Source organism: Chrysemys picta, chromosome 10 (assembly GCF_011386835.1).
Source record: "Chrysemys picta bellii isolate R12L10 chromosome 10, ASM1138683v2, whole genome shotgun sequence".
Classification (NCBI taxonomy): domain Eukaryota; kingdom Metazoa; phylum Chordata; order Testudines; family Emydidae; genus Chrysemys; species Chrysemys picta.
In genome coordinates this window covers 20,362,988-20,379,094 of record NC_088800.1, presented here as the reverse complement: position 1 = coordinate 20,379,094, position 16,107 = coordinate 20,362,988, and the positions used below count along the sequence as shown (strand labels likewise).

Genomic DNA, 16,107 nt, shown 5'->3' with positions numbered 1-16,107 from the left:
TCTTTTACATAAATCCTCATTACCATCAAATCCTTCAATTCCTTGCTCTTCCCTATCAAACCTATCATTTGCCTCCTTGAGTTTCCCACCAGCCCCCTAGTCCACTTTCTTCTGCTCAAATTTCCCTCTTCTCCCTAGTCTGGGTCCTCCATCATGCTCTGGTTCCCCGCATCCCTCCTCGCTACATCCCCCAGCTCTCTTCTGCCTAGAGCATGGTCACCAACACGCCCACAGCCATAGAAGCATGGCTAGAGTGACCCCTTACATCACTCTGCACTGCATTACCCTTTATACGTATATGAGTGCAGCAGGTTGGTGCTATGCTGTAGATATGATCTCTATAGCTAGAGTCCTCATCTAGAGAGGACTGCGTAGAATGCCTCTCCCACAAGGCTGCAATGTCGCCAATTCGGAGAATGAAGCCACTGCTCAGGAACGCAGCATCGAGAACAGAAAAACAAGAGTCTCCCAGACCAATTGGGAGATTGAACAGGTCTGGATGATGTGGGGGAAAGTCAGCTAGATAACCCACTAAAGCACAAATGACTTAGCTGTACTCTGAAAAAGAAGCAGAAAATGCACCATTTTCATTAATTTATACACACAAAAGGAAGCTACTCTACTGCTTATATTGTACCTTATCCCCCACCTTTTGTCTAGCTCTTATCTTTCAGACTGTAAGCTTTTCAACGCAGAGACTGCATCTTCCTGTGTCTGTATTGCACCTAGCACAGTTTGAGTACTACCCTTTTAAATAAATATAATGATCTCTTATATTCCCACTCTGATTAATGTACAAAAGAAAAAAGCCAGCATGGGCAGCTCATACATCACCCCAAAGCTGCTGTTGGCAAAGAGGGTGCTTTGGACGGTCACCTTCGCCACACCTCATGAGAAACATGAAGACTATCCCAAAATCTTCAAATTCAGGATCATATTCTGCTACTCTTACTTCCACCTTCTCCCTCAAGTAATCCCATCAAAGTCAATGCACCCACCCACCCAGCATAAGTAAGGATGGCAGAATCTGACCCAAAAGAGAGCACATGCATTTTGAAAACTTAGACAACCATATTTTCAAAGTCTTAAAAAAAAGGGCGGGGAGGGAGAGCACGGAAGAGGCTGCATTTTTCAGAGTTACTTATATACTCACAAACCATAAAAAAAGCTTTCCCTGATCGCATGGTGATGAAAAAAGCCATGACTGAAGCCCACAGCTTTGTTCAAAGACTTCCAAAATAAACAAATTCTGTCTTCAATTAATAACATGCGGGTGAAAATGCAGTAGCTAGATGAGTTGAATTATTGTCAAAGGATGTTAGTCATCTCCTGGAAAACTGATAAATGTGTATGAATATTGTTCTCTCTCAGTTTCCATTAACTGATACATGAGACTGACATGCTCAGCTGGTGATACTTTTGCGTCTGATGCTTGAAGACAGCTCAAAGAAGGCTGTTTCTTTAATGGTATTGTTATCGAATGCAAGTAGTATGTATGTGGTTAGCAAGAAATGGAATACGCCCCGTCTAACACTGGATTTGAGGCTTCATTGCTCACCATTCTCAGCAGGCACTCTGTGAAGCAACAGACTCAACATGTCATGGGAGTAGTGGTAAATCTTGTTAACTGCATATAAGTCAGATACCTTCAGCATCACCAACGCTGTCAGTTTTGTGTACGTATTAGGTACATTTCTATGAAAGATGCCTAGAGCATTGGATAGATACTTTTTTCTTTAAATAAAAATCTCACCCTAGAATTTTGGACAGTAACCCCCTACCACACATCATTAACACCATCTAAGCTCATTACATTGGACTAATATAAAACTTAGAGATCTAAAGTGCAACAAAGTAGCTCAGTGAAAAGGCTGGAGAGGCCTGAACTAGAACATGGTAGGCAGCAGAGCAAGCCACAGTGCCCTGTTCACATATCTCAGCTGTGTTCAGACCTCTATCGGGGGCCTGATCCGTCAAGACTTCTCCTTCCCACTGACGTTATTTGGATATGAACGTTTGTCAACTAAAACTGGATTGAGACCACCAAATCTTCACTGAGTTACCCAGAATGGCTCCCAGGTCTCATTTCTCAGAGGATCAATGAATTTCAAGCCCCATCAGTAAATATGGTAAATGGATTATTTTTGCCAATATGCCCTTAAACTATGAAAACTTACCTGGCATTTTAGTGGTGTAGAATCAAAAAGGCCAGTAGGCCACAGGCACTTAAAGTCTGAAATGGCTTGATGGCAACTCATTCGTCTCTACTCTGGACACTGAACTCTTCGCTGTTTAAGTTGGTTTTAAAATAACTTTTTTCCTCACAGAAGAGGACAAAAACACTCCTGTTGTCTGGGGAAAATATATGGGTGGGTGGGGAGGTGTTTTGGAGGGAAAAGGAAATCATGGTCCACATTAAAATCCATCTGCCATCTCTTGCTGCTTAATCTTCCTGTTTCTGAAAGCCTTCTGGAATTTGTCAAAATTGTTCCAAGCAGGCAAATGCCGACAGTCAGTCATTCTTGCTTTTTGCAGCATATTTAGTACTGTGGACTCACGGCAGCGATATGCACTCCTAACATGTGAAAGATGGAATTAAAGGATTTTTAATAAGAGACTTAGGTATGTATGAAAAGCAACCTCAGATCTCTGTGATGGTATCTGTGAGCACAATCCTGCTCCCACCTCTGAGGATCTGCCAGGACAGACACACAGCAGAACTAGTCTGGAAAGAGAGGGTACAGGACTTGGGGCAATACATGGAGTCCTCCCATCCTGTGTAGGACCAAGTCTGGTTCTGTGGTGACTCCCTCCACTGCTGGATTGGGGTCAGATGGAGGTAAAGCAGTGACAAAAAGACAAGAGGCAGGAGCAGAGCCAATAGACACACTGCTATGCAGATTCACCAGCTATCGACTTCTGTGGAGGGGTGGAGCAGCAGAAAGGGCTTCAATAGCAACAGCAGAGCATTTCTCCTGTGAAGCGAAGGTTCCTTCGCCCATCATCCCCACAGAACTACCTTAAATCAAAGCCTCAGACTTGGTGCACGTGCAAGGACCTGGGCACAGATATACAGTGCTGCTTCTTCACAATTTTAACACAGATCTAGAAGAGAAGCAACAAATCAATGACTCTGTAGCCAGTGCCACTCCAATCATGATTTTGCATGCACAACATATATGATGCACATGCATAATCATGATACATTAGGCATTCATGAATCCTCCTTGTTCTTTTGTAGCATTACACCAATATTTTATTAATACTAGCCTAGCATCAGCTTATTCTGATAGCCATGATTGTTCAGTGCATCATCAATTAAATCCTGCATAATACTATCTGCTAGTTCTGCTCCCTTCTGCAATGCCAACTGTCTCTACCATACATCTTTGACCTGCCTCTTGTCTACAGTGTGCAGCACTGTCCCATTGTTTTGTCTTCCTTTCATCAACCAATTCCTCCTTTGCCACTTCAGCTTCACCCTGAAATATCGCCTGGGGACAGCTGCCAGCTTTTTTCAGAATGGAACTTGCTTACAGAGAATCTGTTTGAGAATTTGTAAGAGACAGGAAGATTCCATGAACCAGTGTAGCAGAGTCACTCCAATATCAAGCACCATCACCCAAACACTGACTGCCAAGTAGTGTGACAGGAGCTGGGGCAAGGGAAGAGTTTCCCTTAATGAGGCAGCAGCAGGAGTGGGGAGAATTCGATTCCAGGGAAAGGTTGGTGGCATGTGCACTGCTGTCCTTCCCAGGGGTTTTGACAGGGGAAGGCAGCTCTGAAATGTAGCCAGACTAGTGTAGGAGCCCCATGGTGAAGTCTGCCCGGGGTGGTGATGAATGTTCACATCCCCCAGCTGCCCTGGCCATGACCCTTCACAGAGAGCACAGCTCATTACTGGGGAAGACACTGCACATCTGTGCAGGAGAGTTGCTGGCATTGCTGGGAGATGTACCACAGACAGACAATCTGCCAGGAGCCCTGCCATACACTAGTCAAAGCTGGCGTAACCCAGGGATGAATCAAGCGTGGGTTTGGAATAAATTAGACAGAGGCTAGACAGAGTGGGCAGAGCAAGGCTGAGAGAGTAGCAGAGACAGTTTGCTTGCCAGATAAAGACTGAACTGAAATGGAGAAAAAGCAGTTAGTTAAACTGGACAAGGGGAAGGATGTTGTAATGATCAGATACAGGGTGAAATCTCTAACCTCTCTGCTCCCCATTCCCCCCCACCACAAAAAAATGCACCTGGACTCTTATTTTCAAGGAAAAGTTCGTTGATGTTAAGAATGGTCTTTTCTTAACGCCTTAGCTCCAACAGTTGGCATCTGCCTCATGTAAAAAGACAGTTTCCTGGTGCCAAAGGTAAAAATCAAACTAATACAATAGGCCAGATTTTTAAAGGGGCCTCCATCCAGTCTCCTCCTTTTTTGAGCAAAGGTGGTGCCTGGAAACACTGCATCCAAAAGTAATACCAGAAACAAAACTGACCTCTTAAACATGGTACTTAATTATGAATGGAAATGAGGTCTTTGGCTAAGTGTCCACATTCACACATGCAGTTAAAAGTGCCTGGCCTTTACAAATTTGGCTCAGGGTGTTGAAGTATATCCAGTATGCCAGTAAATGCCACTGAAGAATTCTAAAGGTATGCAGGTTTGGCCTTATTACCCTGTTTAAAGCCATCTATAATCATATCATTACCTTTTACTGTAAAATGGCTTTGCGGACACCTGTGTGTGTCTATCCATGTGCAGAGCTCCCCAGTTTCCTGAGATGGGGCCCATTCATCAGCTGATGTAAACTGGGGTAGCTCCATTGACTGTTGACTTGGCCCTGAAGTTTGAGTCCAGACTTAACCTACTCCCTCAGCTCCAACAAAATTGTGAAGCAATGAACTAGATAGAGTTTTAAAAATCATGTATTTCTATGACAGCTGATTTTCACATATCCCACTGATTATTAAACTAGTTTTGCCAGTTATCCTCAAGCAAAATGAGGCATTTTTACCATTGTGCTTTGTCTCAGTACAAACAACCAGAGTGCTCAGCCATAGTGCTTATTATCCCATAAAGAAGACATTAAGCATCTGTCCCATGTCACCAAATTCTTATGCCATGTTTCATGCACGTGTATGTGTGGCATACACAGGATCTCTTATGACTGTCTGATTTTCTTCCCCTGTAGTGTGAGAGTGTGGTGTGTCTGTGCCATGCAGTGAGTTTAACATGATAATTACTCCTCACAGGACGGTACTACTGTCCCAGAATCTTGGCTCAGTTCAGCTGAGGAAAGAACAGACTTAGTAGCTCCACGGGTGTCCTTGGCTCTGCAGTCCTGAGGCCAATGCGCATGTCAGGAACTCAAAATGACCTGCAAGATCTTTCCTTCAGCAACACTGAACATCCTGCAAACCCCAGCTCCTATCATACTGTGCCCGCCAAATACAGCAATTGGGTGATGGTATTTGACATCAGGGGACTCTGTTACACTGGTTCACGGAATCTTCTTGTCATCATTTTGCAGGGACAGATTCATCTGACTTGACAGCCATGCATTGTTCTCACGCTTAGCCATAGAATGGCAAATTCTTAGGCACATTCTCTCATTGTTCTACATGCTAATGTCAGTGGGTCCAGCCCTAGACCAATTTACGTGGCAGTATGAGGCACATGAGCCCCAGCATGCCATGGAAACTAACGGCATGCTGGGCCAACCAAGCATGGTCCATAAAAGGGAATGAAGGGTCTCCCATGCATTCCATGAGCAAGAACTATAGAACATGCTCAAGGGATGGCATACCCCAATCCTTCCTTTCACCTCACCTTTTAGAGCCAAGGCAGATGTCTGTAGTCACCCCAAGGTAGTTCCAGCCAGGGAGCGAGGGAGGGACTAGGTCAAGGTTTCTGCACCACTGCCAACATTCACGATCTCATTGCCAGTTATTGGGGTCAATTGTGGGAGTCTCTTACAGTCTCACAAAGAAACAAAAGCAGCTCAGGAATTTTGCGGGATTTGCATGGCGTTTCCTGCTTCGGCCGCTAGAGGCTGCTTGCACACATCTTGTGTACTCTGAGCGGAGCAGGCAAAGCACAACACAGCTGAGCAGCCTCTCTCTGAGGACAACAGCAGCAGTCTCACCTCCACCACAGGGCATGAAGGTGTGTGGAGTGTTGGGGAGTATTAGAGGAAAGAACTCAAGGGAATCCACCCTAATGCTGCAGGCTAGAGACTGGTAGCACCTGTTGGAAGCTCACAGAGGACTGGAGTTGCAGGATGTTGCCAGTGAGGCTGGGAGAGTGAGGGACTGGGGGAGGCAGCCAAGGAGGGGCAGGCATTGAAATGCAAGTAAGTTAGGGAGCAGGTGAACAGGGGAAAGGGGACCTGAATTTGTGTGCACATACTCTGTATGCTCTGAAAGTTGAATTTTCAAGCTCCGTTGTTGAAAACATGTTGGGGGCAGTGGAGAGGCAGGGGGAGTTCAAAATCCAGACAGATGGCCAAACAGCCTGATTTTGGGAGAGATTTTCAAAGGCACAACTGGCACTTGGGAACCTCCCTGCCGTTGAAAGTCAATAGGAGCTAGGCACCTAACTGCTGCTCATGCATTTGAAAATCTGCCTGAACTTCTCCCTCACCCCCTCAACTCCTGTGATTTTTAGGCCAATCTAAGGGTGAGAGGGTTTTTCCAAATAGTGGTAGGACATGGCCCGTGTGTCTTTGCTCAATACATTTCTATGAAAAGGAGTTCTCTTTTGCTTTGTTATGCAAACAGTTCAACGGTGCTTTTGTTAGGTCCCCATGTTGTCAATGTGCTAGTAATCAGATGCAGCTAAATGCACAGATATGTCCAAAATAACCCCGATGAAAATTTTCTTTAAAGTCCATACAGAGTTAAATATGGAACACAAGTCATAACAAACAAGACACTCTTTGTACTAAGTGAGCAACACTTTTGCTGAATGGCAGCACACCAATGAGGAGATAAATGAACCTGAGCGGAAAACAAAGGCTACAACTTCATTCAACAACAGCCAATGTAAGAGGGCAGATAGGCAGTCCAAGCCAAAATGTCCCTCCTTCCTCCTCCAAAGAGACTTATAAGGACCTAGGCCTACATCAAATTGCCAGGGTCCTTGAGCCCAAATACAGGCCAAAACTACCCAGAATAGGTGTGTTAAGCCCCATGCAGAGTAGTTTGCCTGGGTAATGAGACAACCATATGAGGTCAGGCTGAATCTATCGAGCAGTGTGCAGACTGGCCCCCAACCAAGAATGATCAGTATTTCATGTACCACGTGGTGGGTAATAACATGAGAGGCCTCCATGTTTCTAAAACTAAACTGTCTTTATTAAAAACTATAAACAGAGGTGCCGCAACTGCAGCTACCATTCCAGCCACATGCACACAGACTGGCTTCCTGGTGCCTTCTCCAAACTCTTCCCTCCTGCAATCTGCGCTCCTCCCTCCAACTTCCATGGAAGTTATGACAATCAGACTTTATTCTGCCACTGTTACTCTTCCTCCAGCCCCACTCCAACTAAGCATTCAGTTTCTATGCACTGGTTACCACTCGCCCGTCTTTGGGTGAGCACTGCCCATCTGACCTAACATGGTAAACTGCAGCAAATAAACGGTCTGCAGATGGACACATATCAAAAGGGTACAGTCCTATGGGCAAGGCAATACAAGAAATAAAAATAAAAGACACCAATACAAAATCAGAAGCCATAGCACACACATGGATACCAAACCATGGAAAGCCAACACCCTACACATCCCTACAGGAAAATGATGCAGTGGAACAGGCACGTGGAAACAGATTCAAGTCCTATTACATATCTAGCCCTATAAACAGGAGTCATAGCATGACTCCACTTCTGACCTGCCAATCACTTGGTCACATGTAGCCAGCCTTGCACATGACCTTTCCTAATCCATGCCAGACTACTGTGTTTCACTTTCCAGGCTACAGGGCTAGCCATCATGAAACCCCCAGCCTGTTGGACAGGCAGAAAGTGGTCCAATCAAATACCCTGTCCAATGGCCAATTGTGACCCCCCACCTTGCAGCCTGCTAGGCAGCCTGCCATGGTCTATCCTGCGCAGTCAATTAAGCAGGCAAAAATATCTCACCCTGATCTGCACATCGAAGTGTCTTCCTGACAAAGTGGCACTTGGTGATCAGGCTTCACCTGATTGCCTGGAGCCAGTTTTACAATATTTACGCTACAGCTATGTTTCATCCTGTATTGCAGAGCAGCTGTGCTGTATTCGCTTTACTATAGTCTGTTTACTCTCTCTGTTCTAGTTACGATTTATTACGGAGAATCTATAGAATAACTTGGGTTTTTTCAATTGAGGATTTCTGGCTCAACTATCAAATAATACACAACCAGCATGTCAAAAGATATTTGTGCCCTGACTCAGAATCCAGTTAAAACATCTGCATTTGATGGAAGAAAGAAAGACGTGCTGGGGAGCAGGGTGGCTCAGGAGATTGGTAATGGAATATAGAGCCTCCAGGTCACTTGCTGGTTGGAATACTGCCCTTGATGATGATTCTTGATTCCTTTTCAGTGATCTGCCTGAAATTATTTGGATGGGTCCCCAATCCTAAATTGTGATCCACACAGGCCCAGGAATCTGCCAATGCAGATCACAAAGCAGGATCTTTGGGGTGTCTTGGGTAATCCAGTTTATAGAGAGATGGTCACACCGCAATAATTAGAAGTATAAATGGAGAGCACAGGGATCTCATGGACCTGGAGACTGAATTACTCTCTCCCTCCTAGAAGCTCCAGAAACAGACTGACATTGGCAAGGTGGTGTGGGGATACTTGCACTGCTCCTGGCTGTGAATAGAGGATTCCAAGGCTATAAGACAGCTTTCACTAAATTCACTGAAAAATAAATATTCTCATAAAAAAAAACAACACTAATTAAACAGCACACAGAGGAAGACATCTGTATTATCAAGGATTAAATGCGATTTAATCCCCCTGCCTCCGAAGACCCCAGGCCCCCGGAATCCTCTGGGCGACCCTGCCTTTATCAAATAGTCTCATACTCTGTTTTTTAGGCACGAGAGGATCCACATAAATGTATACCCCAAATTAAAAAACACAGTAAAAGAACTAAAAAGGAGCCACCGTGGCTTAACAACCAGGTAAAAGAAGCAGTGAGAGATAAAAAGGCATCTTTTAAAAAGTGGAAGTCAAATCCTAGTGAGGTAAATAGAAAGGAGCATAAACACTGCCAAATTAAGTGTAAAAATGTAATAAGAAAAGCCAAAGAGGAGTTTGAAGAACGACTAGCCAAAAACTCAAAAGATAGTAACAAAATGTTTTTTAAGTACATCAGAAGCAGGAAGCCTGTTGAACAACGAGTGGGGCCCTGGGGATGATCAAGATACAAAAGGAGCACTTAAAGACGATAAAGTCATTGCGGAGAAACTAAATGAATTCTTTGCTTCAGTCTTCGTAGCTGAGGATGTTAGGGAGATTCCCAAACCTGAGCTGACCTTTGTAGGTGATAAATCTGAGGAATTGTCACAGATTGACGTGTTACTAGAGGAGGTTTTGGAATTAATTGATAAACTTAACAGTAACAAGTCACCGGGACCAGATGGCATTCACCCAAGAGTTCTGGAAGAACTCAAATGTGAAATTGCGGAACTATTAACTATAGTTTGTAACCTGTCCTTTAAATCAGCTTCTGTACCCAATGACTGGAAGATAGCTAATGTAATGCCAATATTTAAAAAGGGCTCTAGAGGTGATCCTGGCAATTACAGACCGGTAAGTCTAATGTCAGTACCGGGCAAATTAGTTTAAACAATAGTAAAGAATAACATTATCAGACACATAGAAGAACATAAATTGTTGGGCAAAAGTCAACATGGTTTCTGTAAAGAGAAATCATGTCTTACTAATCTATTAAAGTTCTTTGAAGTGGTCAACAAACATGTGGACAAGGGGGATCCAGTGGACATAATGTACTTAGATTTCCAGAAAGCCTTTGACAAGGTCCCTCACCAAAGACCCTTACGTAAATTAAGTTGTCATGGGATAAGAGAGAAGATCCTTTCATGGATTGAGAACTGGTTAAAAGACAGGGAACAAAGGATAGGAATAAATGATAAATTTTCAGAATGGAGAGGGGTAACTAGTGGTGTTCCCCAAGGGTCAGTCCTAGACCAATCCTATTCAACTTATTCATAAATGATCTGGAGAAAGGGATAAACAGTGAGGTGGCAAAGTTTGCAGATGATACTAAACTGCTCAAGATAGTTAAGACCAAAGCAGACTGTGAAAAACTTCAAAAAGATCTCACAAAACTAAGTGATTGGGCAACAAAATGGCAAATGAAATTTAATGTGGATAAATGTAAAGTAATGCACACTGGAAAAAATAACCCCAACTATACATACAATATGATGGGGGCTAATTCAGCTTCAACTAATCAGGAAAGAGATCTTGGCGTCATCGTGGATAGTTCTCTGAAGACGTCCACGCAGTGTGCAGCGGCAATCAAAAAAGCAAACAGGATGTTAGGAATCAATCATTCAAAAAGGGATAGAGAATAAGACGGAGAATATCTTATTGCACTTATATAAATCCATGGTATGTCCACATCTTGAATACTGCGTACAGATGTGGTCTCCTCATCTCAAAAAAGATATACGGGCAGTAGAAAAGGTTCAGAGAAGGGCAACTAAAATGAGTAGGGGTTTGGAACGGGTCCCATATGAGGAGAGATTAAAGAGGCTAGGACTTTTCAGCTTGGAAAAGAGGAGACTAAGGGGGGATATGATAGAGTTATATAAAATCATGAGTGGTGTGGAGAAAGTGAATAAGGAAAAGTTATTTACTTGTTCCCATAATATAAGAACTAGGGGCCACCAAATGAAATTAATGGGCAGCAGGTTTAAAACAAATAAAAGGAAGTTCTTCAAACAGCGCACAGTCAACCTGTGGAACTCCTTGCCTGAGGAGGTTGTGACGGCTAGGACTATAACATGGTTTAAAAGAGAACTAGATAAATTCATGGAGGTTAAGTCCATTAATGGCTATTAGCCAGGATGGGTAAGGAATGGTGTCCCTAGCCTATGTTTGTCAGAGGGTGGAGATGGATGGCAGGAGAGAGATCACTTGATCATTACCTGTTAGGTTCACTCCCTCTGGGCACCTGGTATTGGCCACTGTCGGTAGACAGGATATTGGGCTGGATGGACCTTTGGTCTGACCCAGTATGACCATTCTTATGTTCACATGTGCATTAGGGACTAAGCCAAAATCTCCTCACTCATTTCATTCTGATCTGAATTAGATCTCAGTTCACCTACAGGAAAATGTAATTGTAACAACTACCATCAATGGCAAGTAGACTCAGGGACAAGCGTAGTATCCAAAACTACTTTTAACTATCAAAGGCCTTAATTTTGCCTCAGGATCTGCTAGTACTGCAATCTTACAATTTAAAGCCAGTATGGATGCAAGATCTATGGGACCTGAACTATGCCTTCCTGTGTGTTTGTAAGCAACCAAACTCGGACTGATTGCTATCACATTGTATATATATTAAAAAAATAGCAGCAGTTTGTTAATTTTTTTAATTGGCCAGATTTCAAGTTGATGGTGTCCCCTCTTAATGCTGCAATTTACGAGAGATATGTACTGGCAATCATCTCTAAAGCCAAAAGACCCAATTTGCCCTGTATTTACATTCTTTTCACTTTGTTCCCAATTCAAAGTTTTCAGCTTTCAGTTTCACTCAGATCCAGAGTCTGACACTGACTGGGTGTGGCATAAGTGGACAGCCAGAGGTGTGCAGGCCAGAAGTGGTAAGAAAAATGTTTGAGGTTTTCAGTATAAACCAATATTTACCAGTACGGTAAGTCTGCTTTTCTTCAGCAGGTTTTTAGTGGCAAGTATTGGTTTTAAATGAAAACCAGAAGCCTTAATTATATATTAGAAAACTGGAATTATGTTATAGATTTATAAGACTTATTTTATTTCAGTGAGCAGTGATGCAAATGAAAGACCAAATCCTGCCTGGTTTATTCAAGTTTACTTAGCCCCTGTAAAACCAGTGCATCTTGCTTTCGGGCCTAAGGCAAGCAACATTTAATCCAAAAAGGATAATAATCTGCTGTAGGAGAGCTTAATTTGTTTCACCCAGAGTTTCATGAATCAGATCAGTGCCAATTATTCTGTTCTGTAATATTCACTATCATTTCCAATTTAAAAAAAACAACCGTTCAGTTCTAGTATGAATTTATTTAATTATAGTCTTATTTAGAATAATCTGTTATCTCATGGTTCAGCTACCTCAAAGAAACCTTAGTCATTTTAAAATTTCAGTTTCAACTGATTGTTAAGCTAGGTATTACCCTCTTCCACCATTACACTTTAAGAGGAAGCAAATAACCACTTGTCTTATTTAGTAATTGTTTCACTCTTTTTAAAGTTACAAGGTCTTTGCCCCATTTTGGGGAGAAATTCTAATCAATGTAGATAACCATAATAAAAACAAAATATCTCTCTGCCATTTAGTCCAAAAGGGACCAGATCATAAGAAATAACTGACTTTTACTTTATATCCAAGGGTTAAGTTTACACATCATGTTCTTCAAGTGTATATTATTTAGAAAGTTTCCCATTGGAGGCCCAGTCCAGCAGTCCTTACTTGGGCAAAACTCCAAGGGACAACAGTGAGAGTTTTAGGAGTTCAAAGGTTACAGGATAAGACCCTTACAATATAATATACGAACAGTCTTTAAAACTCTTGGGACTCTTCTGGATGAAAGATCTATCTATATACACATAAGGTGTTTATTATTTTAAAACATCTTATAGGATAAACCATAATAGATTCCAGAGATACGTCTATTTACCATGTTGCAGTATGTATTTGGATATGGAAACTGACACCGAAAAATCAAATTATACTTTCTGAAAAAACAGTTACTACCTTGATAATAGTTTTCTGATCAACTAATAAAAATATGAAACTAGCATGTCAACATGCATGTTAGATTAGAGGAACTGACTTTAAAAACACAAGGGATTCAGCTTTTGCTAAAATGACATTTGCTCAATGGCATAATGTTTGAGTCAGAATTCTAAGTTACAGGCCAAGAAGCAGGCTTGAAGTCTTAAGGCTCAGGCTAACATAGAGGAGCATCTGCTCCAGTTAAAGTCCTCTTCTAGCTTTCAGCCATCTCATCGGCATAACTGATAAAGCAATGATAGTGAGGAAGAAAATAACCAACTTTAAACTTGCAATAAAATACAGAATTAGTATGAAATTAGATACAAATTAACAGTAAACCCTAATTGTATTATTTTACATATAAAACCAACATGTTCCCATAGAATCTTAATATTTTTAAAAGCTACATGCTTTTCAGTGTTCGTTTAACCAAACAAACACTAATGAAAAGTTTACTACAATTTTCTCTCTGAAAATCTTTGAAGAGGCACCCATGTCCACGCACTGACCATCAATAGCAGAAAACACTGTAAAACCAGATTCAGACTTACTTGCCCCCCCCTCAAAAAAGACTATCTGAACTATAGTAACATGAAAACAAAGTCTACCATTATGATTTATATTATAATTCTCAGAGCTCCAAAGATATTTGTAGTGATGGACAAATGAGAAAAATAATGTGAATGTGTCTTCTCCTGGTCAAGTGAATTTTCTAATAATGTTTTAAGTCTATTTAACAACCACTGATTCTCTGTCTAATGTATCCGCAATTCCTATATACTCAGTGCCTATTTTCCATATGGATTTCTCAGAATTAACCCCAACCCTGTCTGTTAAAATGACAGCTCTTTTTGTACATTAGACTGCCACACCAAAGAAAGTCCTTGTGATTTCCAAATTGGAAATGTCCAACAGGACTTCCCATAACAATGATAAGGATGTTTATATGGCTAACAGAAGAAAAGATTTCCAACTGCTTAAACAATTTGGTCACTTTTTACTGTCAATCTTAAGTATGAGGTGCAAAAAAGGGACTAATAATGACTGAATGAACTAATGATTTGTTTTGTGTTTTACTGGATCAGACCCTTTGGCAAAATGCTATAAGCTTGTTAAGTATCTGCTTTCCAGGGCGCTAAATCAGAATTGTAATATTCCAAATAATTAACCAAGCCATGGTCAAATGGAATGTCTAAAACTAATATTGCTGTTAACTCTAAACTCTCGTGTTGTCTAAAATACATTAACTCACTCGCAAATATTTCTTATGCAATTGCTACAACATATTTTATAAATAAAAGATGTCTAACTCATGAAGCAAATCACAGGACTAGACAGTTGTGCTATTTCTTCAGTTTTCAGCAGTAATCAATACTTGCAATATCATCTTTGAAAAAGCTGTTGATTTTAACTATTTGTTCTTGCTTTTTTATTACTTTCTAAACAACCCACAAAAAGACAGTAATGGTTATTTTCAACAAAGCAATTGTGTCTTCCAGCACACACATACAACTCCCACTGAAGACAACACATGTACTGGAAGCCAGAATTTGGTCATGATTAAGTAATAATGTTTTTCAACTTGATACTTTAACTCAGAACCCAAATTATGCAAAGAGAGAAAAATGGTTGAAAGTCATAGTACGAATAGTAAATATATGTCTGAAAAGTAATTCTCTAACCCTTTGAGAGCTTTTATTGTTTACAATTATCTTTGCAATCTTTGCTTGCAGTCCTTGCCATCAACAGCAGTTTTGCCCAAGTAAGAAGTGCCAGAATGTGCACTGCCCAGCTATCTCTCTGGTGACAAGACACCTGGAAGTAAAGGGCCTGACCATGCAAACCCAGGCTGTTGAAACTATTTGGATGAGTAAACACTGATCACTTGAGTATGTTTTTTTGCAAGATGATGCCCAGAAAGGATAAAGTAACCTGAGACACCTCCTCGCTCAAGGAACTATAAAATTACCACATTGCACACTTACATATAGATATACGTCATGATCATTATATGCATAATTTGGTAAAAGAATGAATTCCATGTATCTAACCCTCTAAGAATAAAACCATAATGTTTCCTTATTAGGCAAATAATTAACTAAAGAAAAATATAAGCGCCCATCTTGCACTTCTCACTCACGCAAAACTCCCATTGATTTCAAGAGAAATATTTCCCAGATTAAAGACTGCAGGATTCAGCTCATTTGTGGTGCCTGCTAATATAAATATAGCTAGGCTTGTATCAGAACATTCATATAAACTCTATTTTCAACAGTTGAGAATTTTGCCCTGGTGATGGGGCAGGAATCCACATTACACACCCATACAGTGATGAGGTATTATTCTGAGGTTTCCCATTTAACAAAACAATTAAGTTTTGAAATGTGTTGTTTCAGCATTTTTAAAGACATTTTGTTTTACAGGCTGAAATCTTTAATACTGAAAATAAACTACTAAGCCTGCTCCATGACATTTCACCATGATTTTATTACACTTAAGAGTACTTAGGACATATGCCAATATAGCTACTAATACTAGATATTAACAGCTCCAGAAGAGTGGCATTGTGAGGATGGTACATATTTTATACATCAGACCATAATGGTACCAAATGAGCAATGATACATATTACAAAATGGTCTAAATAGGCATGACAGACCATAATTGATCTGAAAGGGTTGGCGTTATGGGCATTCTTTTTTAGGCAAACAATGGGAGTCCTGTGTGAACAAGGAATGAAAGACTGGCCCTAATTATTTTTAAAAAGGGGGGGGGGAGGGGAAATGGGATTGGGTTTTTTCTATTTTCTTTTCTAGAAATTAAATTAACAAGCAACAAAACATTAAAATATAATAATCTTTAATTTGAGTTAAAATTAACAGTTATCAAAAAAGCAAAGACTGGATTGTACAATCCTGGTTCATCCAAATCTCCCACTAAAGTTCCTGGAAGTTTTGGGTACACAGGGAATGCAGGATCAGGCTGAAAACGTATCCTTACCAGTCCTGTTGTGCTCGGTGTGTAGTGCACATGGTATATCTAGGACCAGCTAGGGTGACCAGACAGCAAATGTGAAAAATCGGGACAGGGTGAGGGGTAATGGGAGCCTA

The 16,107-nt window shown here is 41.2% G+C and overlaps 1 protein-coding gene across 7 annotated transcripts in view; it reads right to left on the bottom strand.

The window, feature by feature from the left end:
- Window positions 1–16,107, bottom strand: part of FBN1 (fibrillin 1) — a 215,640-nt gene that overhangs the window by 198,012 nt on the left and 1,521 nt on the right. The gene's annotated exons all lie outside the window — the stretch shown is intronic.